The sequence below is a fragment of the Canis aureus genome, chromosome 8 (assembly GCF_053574225.1).
Source record: "Canis aureus isolate CA01 chromosome 8, VMU_Caureus_v.1.0, whole genome shotgun sequence".
NCBI lineage: Eukaryota > Metazoa > Chordata > Mammalia > Carnivora > Canidae > Canis > Canis aureus.
The window spans coordinates 3270361-3285128 of record NC_135618.1 but is presented as its reverse complement, the minus strand read 5'-3'; the positions used below and the strand labels follow the sequence as shown (position 1 = coordinate 3285128).

The 14768-nt window shown below is 37.0% G+C and overlaps 1 protein-coding gene and 1 long non-coding RNA gene across 3 annotated transcripts in view; both read left to right on the top strand.

Annotated features, from left to right (window-relative positions):
• The window catches only part of NEGR1 (neuronal growth regulator 1), an 813801-nt gene that overhangs the window by 476033 nt on the left and 323000 nt on the right, over window positions 1-14768 (top strand). The gene's annotated exons all lie outside the window — the stretch shown is intronic.
• LOC144318274 (uncharacterized) lies at window positions 3440-12163 on the top strand. The gene is made up of 3 exons (XR_013384121.1): window positions 3440-3668; window positions 10948-11048; window positions 11679-12163. It is a non-coding gene; the product is annotated as an uncharacterized LOC144318274 (long non-coding RNA).

The following is a 14768-nucleotide window of genomic DNA, read 5'->3' as shown; positions in this document are numbered from 1 at the left end:
GCAGTCACCATATGAACAGTGGAGAATGTTAAAAACAGATCCAGATACACGCCCTGTTAATGGCTAGTTTTTGTGCATGGGTGATTCGTCGAGGTGTTTATTTTTTATTTATTTATTTATTTTTAACCAGTACTTTTGTTAGTTCTTACTGACTCATTCATGGTCTATATCAGTTTTAAAAATCAATAATAAGAAAAAAAAAATGTCTGGTCCCAGGATGATAGCTCCACAGAGCCTCTCCCTAATTCACTCAAAAATTAGGTTGTGGGTTCCAGCATATCACCAACATTGCCTGAACTAACCGGAGGTGTCGTTCTACTTGGTCATTCAAACTGCCCGGTGTACATTCTGCAAAGACGTCTTTCTTGAGAAGTTTCTGGATATATGAGCTTCCGTAGGGTTTACGTATACGGATGATTTATTTCTCCCTGCATTTTCTATTCTATATTTAGGAATTAATTTCAAATTCGTGTAAAAACTGTTAGAGAAATAATACAATCTATGCCCTATACCCTTTACTCGGTTTCGTCCATCATTGTTTCCCATTTGCTTCAACATTTTCTCTCTGGAGAGTATGTGGAAATTTATATATTTTTCCATCGAGTCATTTGAGAACAATCTGTGTATACTGTGCCCTCTTCTTCCTAGTTATGTCAGTGTGTATTTCTGAATAAGGACAGGCTTTTATATAATCACAGTGCCGTTTTCAGCTTGTGTACGTATCATACTTTTGTCCCATTGCTATCCGTATTTCAATTTTGTCAATTGATGGAATAGTGTCCTTTATAGTTTTGGGTTTTCTTCCCCTCTAGTACAAAATCCAAGTATCACATTTGACTGTCACATCACTTTACTCCTCTTTATTCTGGGGTCTAATTCCTTGGTCTTCTTTGTCCTTTCCAAACATGGATAATCTTCAGCAAAGCATGCGCCACCCCCACCCCTGCTTTTTCAATACTATGTTTCTCATTTGAGGTATGACTCCTGTTTCCTCATGATTAGGTTCCAGTTATGCCCATCTGGGATCAAATAAGTGAAGTTATAGGCTTCCCAGAGAATGATACCCAGAGGCACAGGCCATCCATCTGTCCCTCATTTGTGCTGTTAATTTTGATTACCTAATCAAGGTGTCTGATTTCTGCATAGTATAGTTCCTTTTTGTTTTTTCCTTCCCCATGCTGCCAATAGGCAATAGGGAGAAATTTTAAAATCATAAAATACAAATTTTTGTTACTTGTTAACCTTCCCGCAGATTTTACATTCTCAGTGATTCTTTTGTGAACTAATCTTTACTCTGATGATTATGGAGTGATGATTTTTCTAGCTTGAGCAATCCTACTTAAACAGTTAGCACTTGGCCTTCTACTAGAAATAAAAACCTTACTTCCCCCCATTTCTTCCTCCTTTTTTCCTTTTATTCCTTTTTCTTTCCTTTCTTCTCTTTCTTTTCTTTTCTTTTCTTTCTTTCTTTCTTTCTTTCTTTCTTTCTTTCTTTCTTTCTTTCTTTCTTTCCATCTTTCTGTCTTTCCATCTTTCTCTATTATGGCAGAAGCTCATGGATTCCCAACATTTAAAAAATGTTTATAATTCATTACTGTCTTTAGTTATTTTGATGCTCAGATTGTTCCTTATTTGGGGAGTGGAAGTCACTTCATCCTGATTCTTATGTCCTTGCAATGTGATCCCATTATTTATTTATTTTTTTTTTAGCACTTTTGCACTTTCTGGCATGCCAAAATATTCCAGTTTCATCTTGTGTTTTAGCTGCCCTGTCTCTGGAATCAGCCATTTTACATTACTTTGATGACTGGATACTCTATATGTGGGGTTATATGATAATTATAGATTATAATTATAATTATAGATTGGCTTCAAATATATAACTCTAATCATCTACTTTATAGTAAAATTATCGGAAACTCAGACACCTAGACTAGTTCTTATGATAGTCTATTAAGCAGTAGAATTTAAATGACTTTAGTGCAAAGGATTAACCATATTATATTTGGTTTTATCTAACAATAATCCTGGAATAGGGCCTAGGAACTGGTGTGCTTGCAGAAGATGATTATAAAATTAGTAGTAAAAAATATTTATATCTAGCAAAATATAAGGAGGCAATTGATCTATCATGAGATATTAGAAAGGTACATACATCTTTATTTACAAGAAATACTACTGCTTTAACTAATCAATGACTCATTTCTTAAATACTTAGGAAATTTTAAGGTTTTCTCAAAATTCAACTACAAGATAAATGATTCCTTTCATTTCTACCTGGAATTTCTTAGGCATCACATGGTACCAATATAGTACAGTAATTAAAATCATGAACTTTATATCAGTCAGAATTGGGTGTGAGACCCAGATCTTCGTCTTACAAACTGTAAGATCTGAGACAAAATTGTTAACTCTTTTAAACTTTAAATATACGGCAGTGATACTAATTATCCCCAATTCACAGAATTGTTATGCATATTAAATGGAATAGTATAAAGCTTTGAACAGAGTTCATGACTTACCGTAACTATACCATAATATTAGCTATTAATTGGGACACCTGGGTGGCTCAGTGGTTGTGCATCTGCCTTTGGCTCAGGGCATGATCCTGGTTCAGGAATCAAATCCCACATTGGGCTCCCTACATGGAGCCTGCTTCTTCCTCTGCCTGTGTCTCTGCTTCTCTCTTTGTGTCTTTTGTGAATAAATAAATAAAATCTTAAAAAATATATATATTAGCTGTTAATTTACTAATAAAGTGTGTTTCAGATTTTGATAAAATGGAATCTCCAACCCTGTTTCTAACATTGAAGGTCCTACTTAGAGCTCTTGAATGCAAGTCACACAGCTGTTCTCAAATGAGGGTATCATAAAGCTAAACTCCTAGAGAACATTGACAAATTTACAGAAGGCATTTGATTTTGAATATCTTTATATTCAAACTAAAATTCTTAATCATACATCATTGTATTAATAAATCTAGCTAATAATAGATTACAAAAAATTACCATAAAAATGCAAAGGAAAATAATAGATTACAGACATATAACAACTATGGAGGCATTTTGAAAGCCTCTATCAAGTTTCCACTTATTCATTACTACTCATCTTAGTCTTTGCTTCCTAGGTCATTTTTATACTTTGAGATCTGGAATCTCCAGGCATGTTCTCACTCTACCCTGCTGGTGTTTATTAGCTGACAAAGATTTTCTTTTGTCTCTGGAGCTAAACTATGATCATAAACACTGGTTTGTATGTCTTAAACTCTTTTTTGTCTAGTTTCCATATGCTTCATTCTGTGTGACGGAAGATATCACTCATATATGACTCCATAGGAGTTAAGGCCTAACTCAAAATAAAGACTGTTCAATTATGTCTCTTTGTCCTATTATGTTCCTGATTCCCTTCATTCCTTCATATTTGTCAGTTCCATATTCTGTTAAAAATCCCTTCTCTCCTGCATCCTTAACCTCTTCCCCTCCATTGACTCCATCCTGTCCACAAATTCAAGTTATTCTTTATTGACATCAATCCCTTGGCATTTTTGTTTAAATCAACAGCTATTGAGCTTGCTAAAGGAGATTGCAAACAAGTAGTCAAAGATGTAGGAATAAAACCAAAAAGCCATAATTTCAAGAGACCAAAAGAGGAAAAGCATTTCTGGAATGGTGAGTGATAAACAATGTCAGTCAGGTCAAGTAAGATAAGACCCAAACAGTTACTTTTTAGGTCAGGTGGTTTGTTGACCATTATGGCAATTCGGTGACACAATGGTCCAGAAACCCAGTTGTGGAGAATTAAAGAGCAAATAAGAAGTGAAGAATCTTGACATGGAAACAAAACTATGCATCCAGTTAGTCATAATGGAAATTTGGTTTCTCCAATTTTACACATGCTATTTCCTCTATTAGGAGTATTTTTTCCCCTCTAGACAAGTGACAAACTCCTACTTATCCTTGAACTTTTTGTAAAATCCTTCAACTTTTTTTATTCCTGAGAAATCTAGGAAAAATTGGGTGCTTCTTTTTCCATAGTTACATTGTACAGTATGCCACCACTTGTGTGGAACTAATTCTCTAAATTATAGTCATTGGTCTAAACATAGTCATTTATTTGTCTGTGGCCTCAGGGAACAGAGAATTCCTTCTCCCAGAAACTGTTCATCTTTGTAACTCTTGGCTTAACTTAGGGCCTGGTACAAAGTAGGGACTCCATAAATATTGAATAGTTAATGGATGCTGCCATCTGTCCTTGCTTCCCCCATAGCCTCTTAGAACTTGAAATTAAAATTTAAAGTAATAACAGTGTAATGACACAAGTATTTCTCTTCTATATTCCCCCAATCCCTACCCCTAATATAAAGACTCACATACCCCTAAATATAAATCAGCCCTTTACTTTTCTTCTAGTTTCAGTAAGGCTGCATGTCTGTGATATTGTGATTTATCATAACAAATATATATTTGGGTTTTGTCCCAATTCTTGCACACAGCTCCCAAAACCCTTGGAATTTCCTATGATGAAACCAGCAAAGTTATCTTTTGTTATGTTAATGAAGCAACTTTGGAGACCTACCTAAGGTTGGGACTGGGGTTACCATGAGAACCAACCGAGAGAATGGAGAGTTGGAATTTTCAGTCTCACTCACCTAGACTTTGGGGGAAGGGAGAGGGATAGGAGGTTGAATTATTCACCAATGGCTACTGATTCAGTCAATTGTGTGTACGTAATGAAGCCTCCATAAAGACCCAAAAGGACCAAGTTCAGAGAGCATCTGGGTTGGTAAACAAGTAGACACTCAGGGAGGATGGCACACTCTGAGAGGGCGTGGAAGCTCTGCATCTTTTCCTCATACTTTGCCCTATCCATCTCTTCCATCTGCTGCTCCTGAGTTGTAGCCTTTTAAAATCAATTGATAATCTAGTAAGTAAAATGTTTCTCTGAGTTCTCTGAGCTGTTCTAGCAAATTAATTGAACCCAAGGATGGGACTGTTAGAAGCTCTAATCTACAGCCATTTGGTCAGAAGCAATCTAGATTGCCTCTGAAGTAAGGGAGGAGAGGGCAGTCTTGTGGGACTGAGCTTTTAACTAGTGGCAGAACTGAGTTGAATTGTAGGACACCCAGCTGGTCTCGGATAATTGTTTGTTGATATGGGAAACTTCCCCAATACATTAGAATTGGGTTCTGAACCTTGACCACATTAACATATAAAGAGCAGCTTGCACCAAAATAATTTTAGCTAGCAGGGTTCCACTAAGATGTATTCATTACCATCTACACACAAAGTGGAAGGTTCTTGCACAAACATGTCCCATTTAAACCTCAAAAATAAAATGTGAAGTGTATAAAATAACATGGCTCTCATAGTACTTACATAAATTATCCCAAACAAATATGAATTCTTTTTTTTTTTTTTTTTTTTTTACGTTTTGCTTTGAAAAGTTATAAGCTTATGGGAGGTTACAACATTAGTACAGAGAGCTTCCATGTATCGGGTTTCTCTAATTGGTTACATTATATGTACCTATAGTGTGACACCAAAGCAAATGGACGTTAGTGCAATACATGCGTGTGGTTCTATATCATTTTTATCATGAGTTGATTTGTGGAGCCACCACCACCGCGATCAAGAGACAGAACTGTTCCCTCAGCACCAAGATTTGTCTTATGCTACCCCTTTGTAGTCACATCCACTCCTTATCCATCCACCATCCCTAACCCCTGACAACCTGTTTCTAACCTCTTCCTCTTCTCTATAATTTTGTGATTTAAAGAATGGATGTAAATGGAATTATCACTTGAGTGAGCTTTTAAAATTGGCCTTTTTTACTCAACATAATGCTCATGAGATTTATCCAAGTTTTCGCATATATCAGTACTTTGTTCCTTTTTATTGCTGAGCGATTCCTAGTGATGTGAAAGCACCATAAGTTGTTTAACCATAAACATACCATAGCATATTTTGGGGTTTTTTTCCCAATTTTTTGCTATAACAGATAAAGCTACTATGAACAATCCTGTTTCTTTTTTCTTTCTATCCTTTTACTTTAAATCTACATGTTGGATTATATTGTAAGTGAGTCATTTGTAGAAAGCTTAGAGGTAAGACTCTTAAAAAAAATCTACTCTGACAATCTCAGTATTTTGTTTGGTGTATTTAGGCCATTTACATTTAATTTGATTATTGATGACTGGCATCTTATTTTTGTTGGTTCATATTTGTTCCTTCTAGTTTTTGTCTCCCTGTTTTCTTTTTCCTGACTTTCTGTGGGTTATTGAGCATATTTTGAATTCTGCTTTGTTTTATCTATAATGTTTTTGAGTGTGTTTCTTTACATAGGTTTAAAGTATTACATTGTATAAGTATAACTTATTGTAGTCTATGGGTACCTACATTTTACTTTTTCTAGTGAAGTATGGAAAACTTACCTCCCTTTATTCTCCTGCTTTTTAGAGTACAATAATCTTAAGTTTTTTTCTACATATGTAAGAACTACCTCAGATACGTGGCATAATTTTTATTTCAACTGTCAAAAATGTATTAGAAAAGAAGGGAAGTGGTTTGTAGTTATCTATTCTTTTACTCATTCTCTTGTCTATTAGAAAACTTCGTTTAGCCATTCTCTTATGGTAGGTCCACTGCAGACAAATTCTTTTAGAGTAGTCTCTGAGAATGTATTGATTTTGCCTTTTTTCTTGAGAATATTTCTGCTTGGGATAGAATACTGAGTTTAACAAAACATGCACTTACTTAACATTCAAGTAACCTTAAAATGGCCTAAAGGCAACATCTGGAAATCTTGCAAATTAAAGTATAGAACCTTTGAAAACTAAAGAACAGTGTTTTCCATGCTTTCCATTAAGTATTTCTATAGATTTAACATATAGCTATAACATATAGTATAAACTGTCCATTAAAAATATAATAGATATGGGGATCTCTGGGTGGCTCAGTGGTTTAGCACCTGCCTTCCGCCCAGGGCGTGATCCTGGAGTCCTAGGATCAAGTCCCACATCAGGCTCCCGGCATGAAGCCTGCTTCTCCCTCTGTCTATGTCTCTGCCTCTCTCTGTGTCTCTCATGAATAAATAAATAAAATCTTAAAAAAAAATATAATAGATATTGCCAAACTAAGAGATTTTAAGGACCTTGAAATTGTCAAATGAGAGCCATTTCAGAATAAATAAAGTTAGCATTTATTAGGCCATGGATTAGCAACCTAAGGCCTATGGGCTGACTGGCTTACTGTTTATTTCTGTAAATGATGTTTTAATTATTGTTGTTGGAATGTAGCCATGCTCAAGTAGCCTATCACTGCTTTCTCATGCTACAGTAGAGAGTTGAGTAGCTGTAGTAGAAACCATATAACCCACAAGGCCTAAACTATTTACTGTCTGTTCCTTTAAGAAAAAGCTTCTGACTCTTGCCTTAGATATTTTAAAAGAGGTTTAGGTTTTAAATATGATTTCCTAGCTGTAAGACATACGGGTTTAGCCCATTAAAATTTCTATAACCTTTAAAGAGAATTAAATACAATCTTAAGACAGAAATGTTAATTATGAATGATCAGCAAAAATAGAAAAATGTAAAAAATGGAAATTACTAACCAAAAACCATGTAATACCATTCAAATCTATCATTAAAAATAATTCTGAAAATAATTTGGGTCTGTACAGGTACAAACTGTAAAGAATTACTTTCTATTAGTGCTCTTGATTCTGTTGTCATTTCCCTCTTGTGAGAGAAAGTCTTCTTTGAAATGCCTGAGAGCTGGGCCAACACCGAGGGGGATATGATGAAGAGGCTGTGTGTGTGATCCTTGCAAGCTGGCAGCCTGTCGCCCAAACACTGTAATTCTTTAGGAGTCTTTTCGTAGGTTTGCAATCCTGACACTGCACTTTACTCTTTAATGTTAGGAAGAAAAATTTAGTAAAACTAGCAATTTATGCTGATGACATTCCAACAATACCAGATCTTCAGATTACAAGCTATGGTTCTAGTTCCATTGTAGAGTTACACTCTATGTGGAGCTTTTGTGAATTTCCATAATGGTTTAACAGAATGGATAATTATATAATGAATGAATCTACATAATGATGGCAAGTTAAACTTTTACCATAAGATTGCACACCAATAATTTATACATGCAGTTAAAAGTGCCTCTTTGTTCTGAGAGTTTTCTTTATAATTTTAACTTTCATTTGTCTGTTCCCAGAGTCCTCTCTACTTCTATTTAGTTTGTGGTGGGCTATGAGAAATTGTTTGTATTCAGAACTGTTAATGCCTGCTATTTGAATTTAGAAAGCAAGAAAATTTTCATTATTTTAAGATATATGTAAGGCTAAGCAATGAGTCTGATGATATGATGAATCAATATAAAAAATAATCCACTATTCTCAGAGGAAAGTGCTTACCCTATAAAACAGAAAACAGGAACCATTAAGCATTTCAAAGCATTTTATAAAAGATTTTTTTTCCTATGAAACTTGGTTTTCTGAAGGAGATGGGCATTAGGAAAAAAATATATGTATATACATACACACTGTACTATGTCTCCCCTTGGTGGACTGAATTTAGGCATGATCGCTTACATATATGTTTACATAAGTTTTTAAAATTTAATTTATTTTGATGAAATTTAAGCATAATTAACATGCACTTTTAAGTTAGTTTCAGATATTCAGTATAGTGATTCAATAATTCTATACATTACTCAATGCTTATCATGGTAAGTGTACTTTTAATCCCCTTCACCTATTTCACCCATCCCCATACCCTACTTTTCCCTTCTGGTAACCATCAGTGTATTCTCTATAATTAAGAGGTTTTTAGTTTGTCTATTTTTCTTTGTTTGTTTCTTAAATTCCACATAGGAACAAAATGATACAGTGTTTATCTTTCGCTTATTTCACTTACCATTTTGCCCTCTACATCCATGCATGTTGTTGCAAAGGGCAAGACTACATTCTTTGAGGCTGTTTATATTTTAGGAATTAGATTTTTCTAGAGTATTTTTTCAGAGTGATTTCAATGTCACATTACATATGTTAGGAAAGGGTGTTACATAAGTGTATAGATTTAAATAAGTTAGGAGCTTGTTTATATTATTGTTTATAATCTTAGAAAATGCAGCTTTTAACTTGGTTATAAATTTCATGCTAATTCATGCTGAGGTGAGACACCATGGGTAAAAATTTCATTCGTAATACTGTATTAGATCCTATAGGGATCCAGGAAGACCACCAGTAGGTTGTGTGAATGTGTAGAATGAACCCAGCTAATATGTATGTTAGGTACTATTTATTGAGCATTTGGTATGCCTAGGCACTGTTCTAACATATGTTAGGTTAACATATGCTACTGTTTTACATGCAAAGTTTTATAACTTCCTGTATCACATTCATGAAGAAAAAAGCATGATGTTCATTTGAAGCCAGGTTGTACTAATCTTTGAGCCCCAGCAGTCAGTGAAGATACAACTTGGTTTTATAGCCCATAAATATAAGATCATGTCCATCAAGGCTGTATGTATATACAAACAGGCCCTACTAGAACTTAAGTGCCATTTCTGATGTATTAATAAAATATATGTAAGATGTAAGTAAGAAAAAGAAAATATGTTGGCTCCTCAGTGGCTCAGTGGTTGAGTGTCTGCCTTCAGCTCAGGGTGTGGCCCCAGGGTCCCAGGATCAAGTCCCACATCGGGCTTGATCCCTGCATGGAGCCTGCTTCTCCCTCTGCCTGTGCCTCTGCCTCTCTCTGTGTCTCTCATGAATAAATAAATGAAATCTTAAAAAAAGAAGAAAATATGTTAATAATGATTTTTAAAAAAATCAAGACCCAAAGTGTCCTTGATAGTTATAGACATGAGCATATGGTTGGCTGGAAATAAATTAGAGGAGTTACGATTTTTAGTGTAAAAGAACACCATATCCATTTTTCTTCACTCAAAATTAATATATTGTTATTGAATTTTAATTATACTCCACCTTCTTCTAAAATTATATTTTTCTTGATTAACTTAACCATAATTAGGAATAATCATTACTAGTGGAAAATTAAAATGGTTTTAGTAATCTTGGATTATAGGTCAATAAAACTGAAAAACACATTTTATTCTCCCTTTTTGTGGTCTCTTTATGACTCATGATTCAGACAAATATATCTACATAGTAGGCATTCAATAAATATCTGCTATAGAATATTTTAGAATACTATCAATTCTTTATATGATTAATTTATATTTAATTAATGGATTCAAAATTAATATGACTAATCATTATTTTCCTTATAACCTTTATGAATAGATCATTCCCCAAAGAAGTTATAGAAAAAGCTAATAACATTTTTATAATTATCAAGGTCCTATTAAACAAGACACGATAGCATAGTGCTACAAAAAAAACACTATTCTGCATGTGTTAAACTGGGCAAATTTCTTAAGCTCTCTGTGCATCATTTTCTTCATCTGCAAAGTGGAGATGATAATAGTAATACGAATACCACAGGGATGTGATTTAAAGCAGATGTTATAAAGAGTTTGAAAGAATATTCAAGCAAAATTAAGAGCACCAAATTCTTAGCTACTATTATTAAATTTCTTTTATAGTTCACTTTCAGATGAAAATTGCTTGAGGACAGATGATAAAAGATGGCGATGAGACATACCAATAAATACAATGTTCTTATGTGATAAAAATCAGGTAAATGCAATGTAATGATTGCATTTCTAAATTTGTGAGATGTTATTTTGTATTTAGTTGTTTCCATATAGGAGATGGAAGAAGGATTGCTTTACTGAGCAACTACCACGATGACTTCCAGAAACAAAAGTTTGAGTTCCTTATCCAGATGACCCAATGGTGGCTGGGCCATGAGAAGAGAGGACAAGAAACACTATGTATTAGAGTAGGAATGCATTTGTTTACTTTTATTCTTTGCTGTAGGAAAAAATCTATAAAAATCAAGAATAGAAGAAAAGTCTTTCAGGCATTTGTAGAATCCTAAGAAGTTGTCCTCTTCTGTGACCAGGAGACCAGGACTTACGGTACCCTATTTTGCTGTTTATCATTATTATTATTTATAAATTCCCTAATTCTGGTTTATTGTGCAACCCAATTTCAGGCTGTTAAAGTTCCCCAAAATTTTATGGAACATATTCTATCAAAAGACAGTACTTTCACTCTCTGTGAAAATATTACAAAAGTAATTTTGTCCGAAGGGAAGAGGTTCAGCATTCATGAAATGTCTGCTAGTAAAATACATAATGAAGATGTCTTATCAATGTTGAGAGCCTAATTTTGCCAGACTGACAAAAGAGGTAAAATGCAACATTTATTGCATATAAACTTTGTGTGTAAACTTTGCCTGAGAGATTAAAACTAAAAAAACTAAAATAAAAATCATTGTGTATTTTTGTCTAACTAAGGCTATGTTTCATTGTAATCTTCAGAAATTTACAAAGTATATTCCTGCATACATTTACAAATTATTAATGGACCATAGTAAAGTCTCAAAAACTCATCTTTAAAATATACAAGATTAAAAAAATAATAAAAGAATAAAACATATAGGATTATGGAATTCATTAAAGTAACATTTTTTATTCAGGGTTTTTTTTTTTTTTCCCACCTTCGTTGTTAGCCAATTTTAAAAAAACTGTTTCCTTTTGCATTAGGTTTGAATTTAATCCAGTACCAGCTGTATTGTTTCTGGACAGTGCTGAAGCTCTGAAGATGTATTATACCCATGCATCATCATAGCATTGTCATTCTGAGGATATATTAGTGTAATACATCTTCAGAGCCCTCAAATGAGAAGCTGTCTGGAAGGAATGGGGCGAGGAGCAAATTCAATTCAATTACAGGACAAAAGAACCAGCTGAAGAGAAGGAGAGAACTCTCAAAGCGGGATCCTCAGTGGAGTTGATTACAACCAGGAATTTCATGGAAGTATATTCCGTTTTTCCTTTTGTGACATGACAAGGAATAATTATGGATTTTGAACACACATCTGTAAAGATAAAATGGCTTCTCAACCCTGTGCTTGACTCAGGAGAAGCCCGATGGCTTTTTGTGAAGCGTTTAATTGATTTTTGAGAAAGTCGTTATAAGCATTTGTGTTCATTTAACATATAAACCTAAAGCATGCAATCAACTTACAGTTTGGTTTATTAAAATGCGATAAGTACAAAGGAATGTTTGCCTTTCTAATAAAGTCTTAGTTTATTAACTTTTTAAAATTTTCAGACATAAGAGAGACAGCAGCTAACTGAAAAGTGATCAACAGGCAAGAAATGAGAAAACCACCTCTTGTTAGCCAGCGCTTGACTATTCCGACTAGGTTGGGCTGTCTGGAGTGATCAATAAGTCTTATTGCTAGGGTAAATTTTTCTTGGATAGCTCTCGTATGTTAAAAAGCGGAGAGATTCTTAATTCTGTCATGGTACAGATGCATTCAGCGTTCAAAGTGTTCGGTCGCTTACAAAAATAGATTGCTTAGGAAAAAAAACCCCAGCTCGTTATATAACGGTTATATTATGAATATTTATTTTACATTTATTTCCTTAAAAACCATCTATTAAACACTTACAGGCCAGACGATTGGCAAAACCCTGAGTACACAGATGTACGGGGAAAAAATATAGCTACTCCCTTGGAAGAGTTTGCAGGGGCGTTGGAAGACACAGGAGGTGGAGGGGGAAATAGTTGCCCATTGACTAAAGACTTTGTGTAAGGTCATCGAGACCCTGAATGCAAGAAGGTATCTTTGAGAAGTTGACTTTTAAACCAAGCCCTGAAGTTGGCAGAAGGGAGACTGCTGCGTGAAGCCGCCGTGCGAATGGCTGAAGGCGGGAGACAGGTTGGTGTGTTGGGCCTGGAACCAGCAGAGAAGGGGGAAGAGAAAAGCTTCGGGTGAGGGTGTGGAAGCTTAGCTGGGGGTGGCCAGGTCACCAGCGGTTGGAGGCCGCGTGAAAATAGGAAAATAGGTCTTTGTTGTTGTCGTCGGGCTTTTTTTTCTATATGCAGAGGGAAGCCTTGGGAGCATGGGAGTGACCTGATTTTATTTTACTTTACTTTTTTAAAGGTTGTATGTATTTATTTGAAAGAGAGAGAGTGAGCGAGCATGAGCTGGGGGAGGCACAGAGGGAGAGGGAGGAGCAGACCGGTGCTAGGCTGGGGCTCCATCCCAGGGCCTGGGGTCACGACCTGAGTCGAAGGCGGTCGCTTAGCCCCCTGAGCCCCCTGCTTGCCTGTACCAGGCCAAGGATGTTTCTGGTCCTGGGCAGAATGTGAGTTGCAGGGAGCCCAGAGAAGAAGCAGGAGAGCACCCAGGAGACCAAGGCGACCGTCGCAGAGGGGCACGATGCCACCTTCACCAAGGGTGCTGGCAGTGGCCGGAGACAAGTGGCCGAGTCCCTGTTGTGCAGGTAAAACCAAAGGCTGAGGGTTGGCAGGTGGAGAAGGCCTGTGGGTTTTCTGGTTTTACCCACTTGGAGAACTGGGCATCCTGTTAAGGGAAGCGAGGCCAAGTGGAAGAGAAACAGGTTTTCAAGAAGGATCCAGGTTCTCCTTTTGGCCACACGAAGGCGACCCGCATGGTGGCCGTCGGGGATCCGTGAATCCTGGCTCGGTGGGGCTCGATCTCACGGGCGAGGGCCAGGGCAGAGGTGAGACCTGAGGTCAGGAGGGTGAGGGAGTCCAGCCCGGAAGGCAGCAGCCGGAGAAGGTCCAGGACCACGTCCAAGGCTTGGGGGGCAGAGGCCTGCACGAAAAGCCAGTGTTGCTAGTGTGGCCGGTGAGGACGGCAGAGTCCGTCGTGGATTTAAAAATAAATGACACTAGAAGTAAATGCACAGCACAGAGAGGAGAGGTCTTAACAATTAGAAGGACAGCTTAAGGAGTTGAACTGTAGCCAGAGGTGGACCAAGACATAGGGACAAGTGTCCGTTGGGTTCGGCAACGGGGAGACCAGCCCTGACCTTGATGAAAGCCGTGCTGTGACCCCGTTGGAAGCCGGAGCCACACCGGGTGGCCTAATAGGGACCCCGGGGTGGGGGACGCTCATCCCTCTCTGGAAATGTCGTGGTGTGATGGGGAGAAGACGTGGTGTGATGGGGTGGGCTGTGGGTAGGGTCCAGGAGAGGAATGCCTGTCTGCAGAGAGCTGCTAGGACCCGTCCGCCCACCCTCATCTGGCTTCAGCAGTCATCAGGACATGGCTAATTCTGCTCATCTCACTGTCTTTCCCCACCTGAATGAGGATTTTTATTTTCTTTTTCTTTATTTCACAAAAACGTCCAGGTTAAAAGACCACAGTGGCGCCCTACCATAGGAATCCCACGACACTTAAACTCCAGCGGATCGTAGAACAAAACAGAAATAGTGGCAATTTAAAAAAAAAAATAACATCCCCTTCTCTTTTATGTTTTATTCTTAAACCCATGATGTAGAGGCTCCGGTGTGACCAACAGAGAGTGTGCAAGGAGCCGAGAAACTCTCAGGAGCGTATGGTGCAAGCTTCTTGCCCTCAGCTCCTTCGTTGGCACATTCTCGTCACTGAGAGGGACACAACGTTTCTCAGTTCCAGCTCTTTCAGGAAAGCTTCTATTTTCCTCTTTTTTGATAACATGCTCTGTCTCTTAGTTCTGTTCCATTGCTTTGCCCTGGAATCGTGTGTGCTTTATACCCAATTCATCACCCCAGGTGTCTGCTGCCCTGACTGGCACCAGCCTGGAAATGTCACCTGGCAGTTTATTGCTCAAAGGA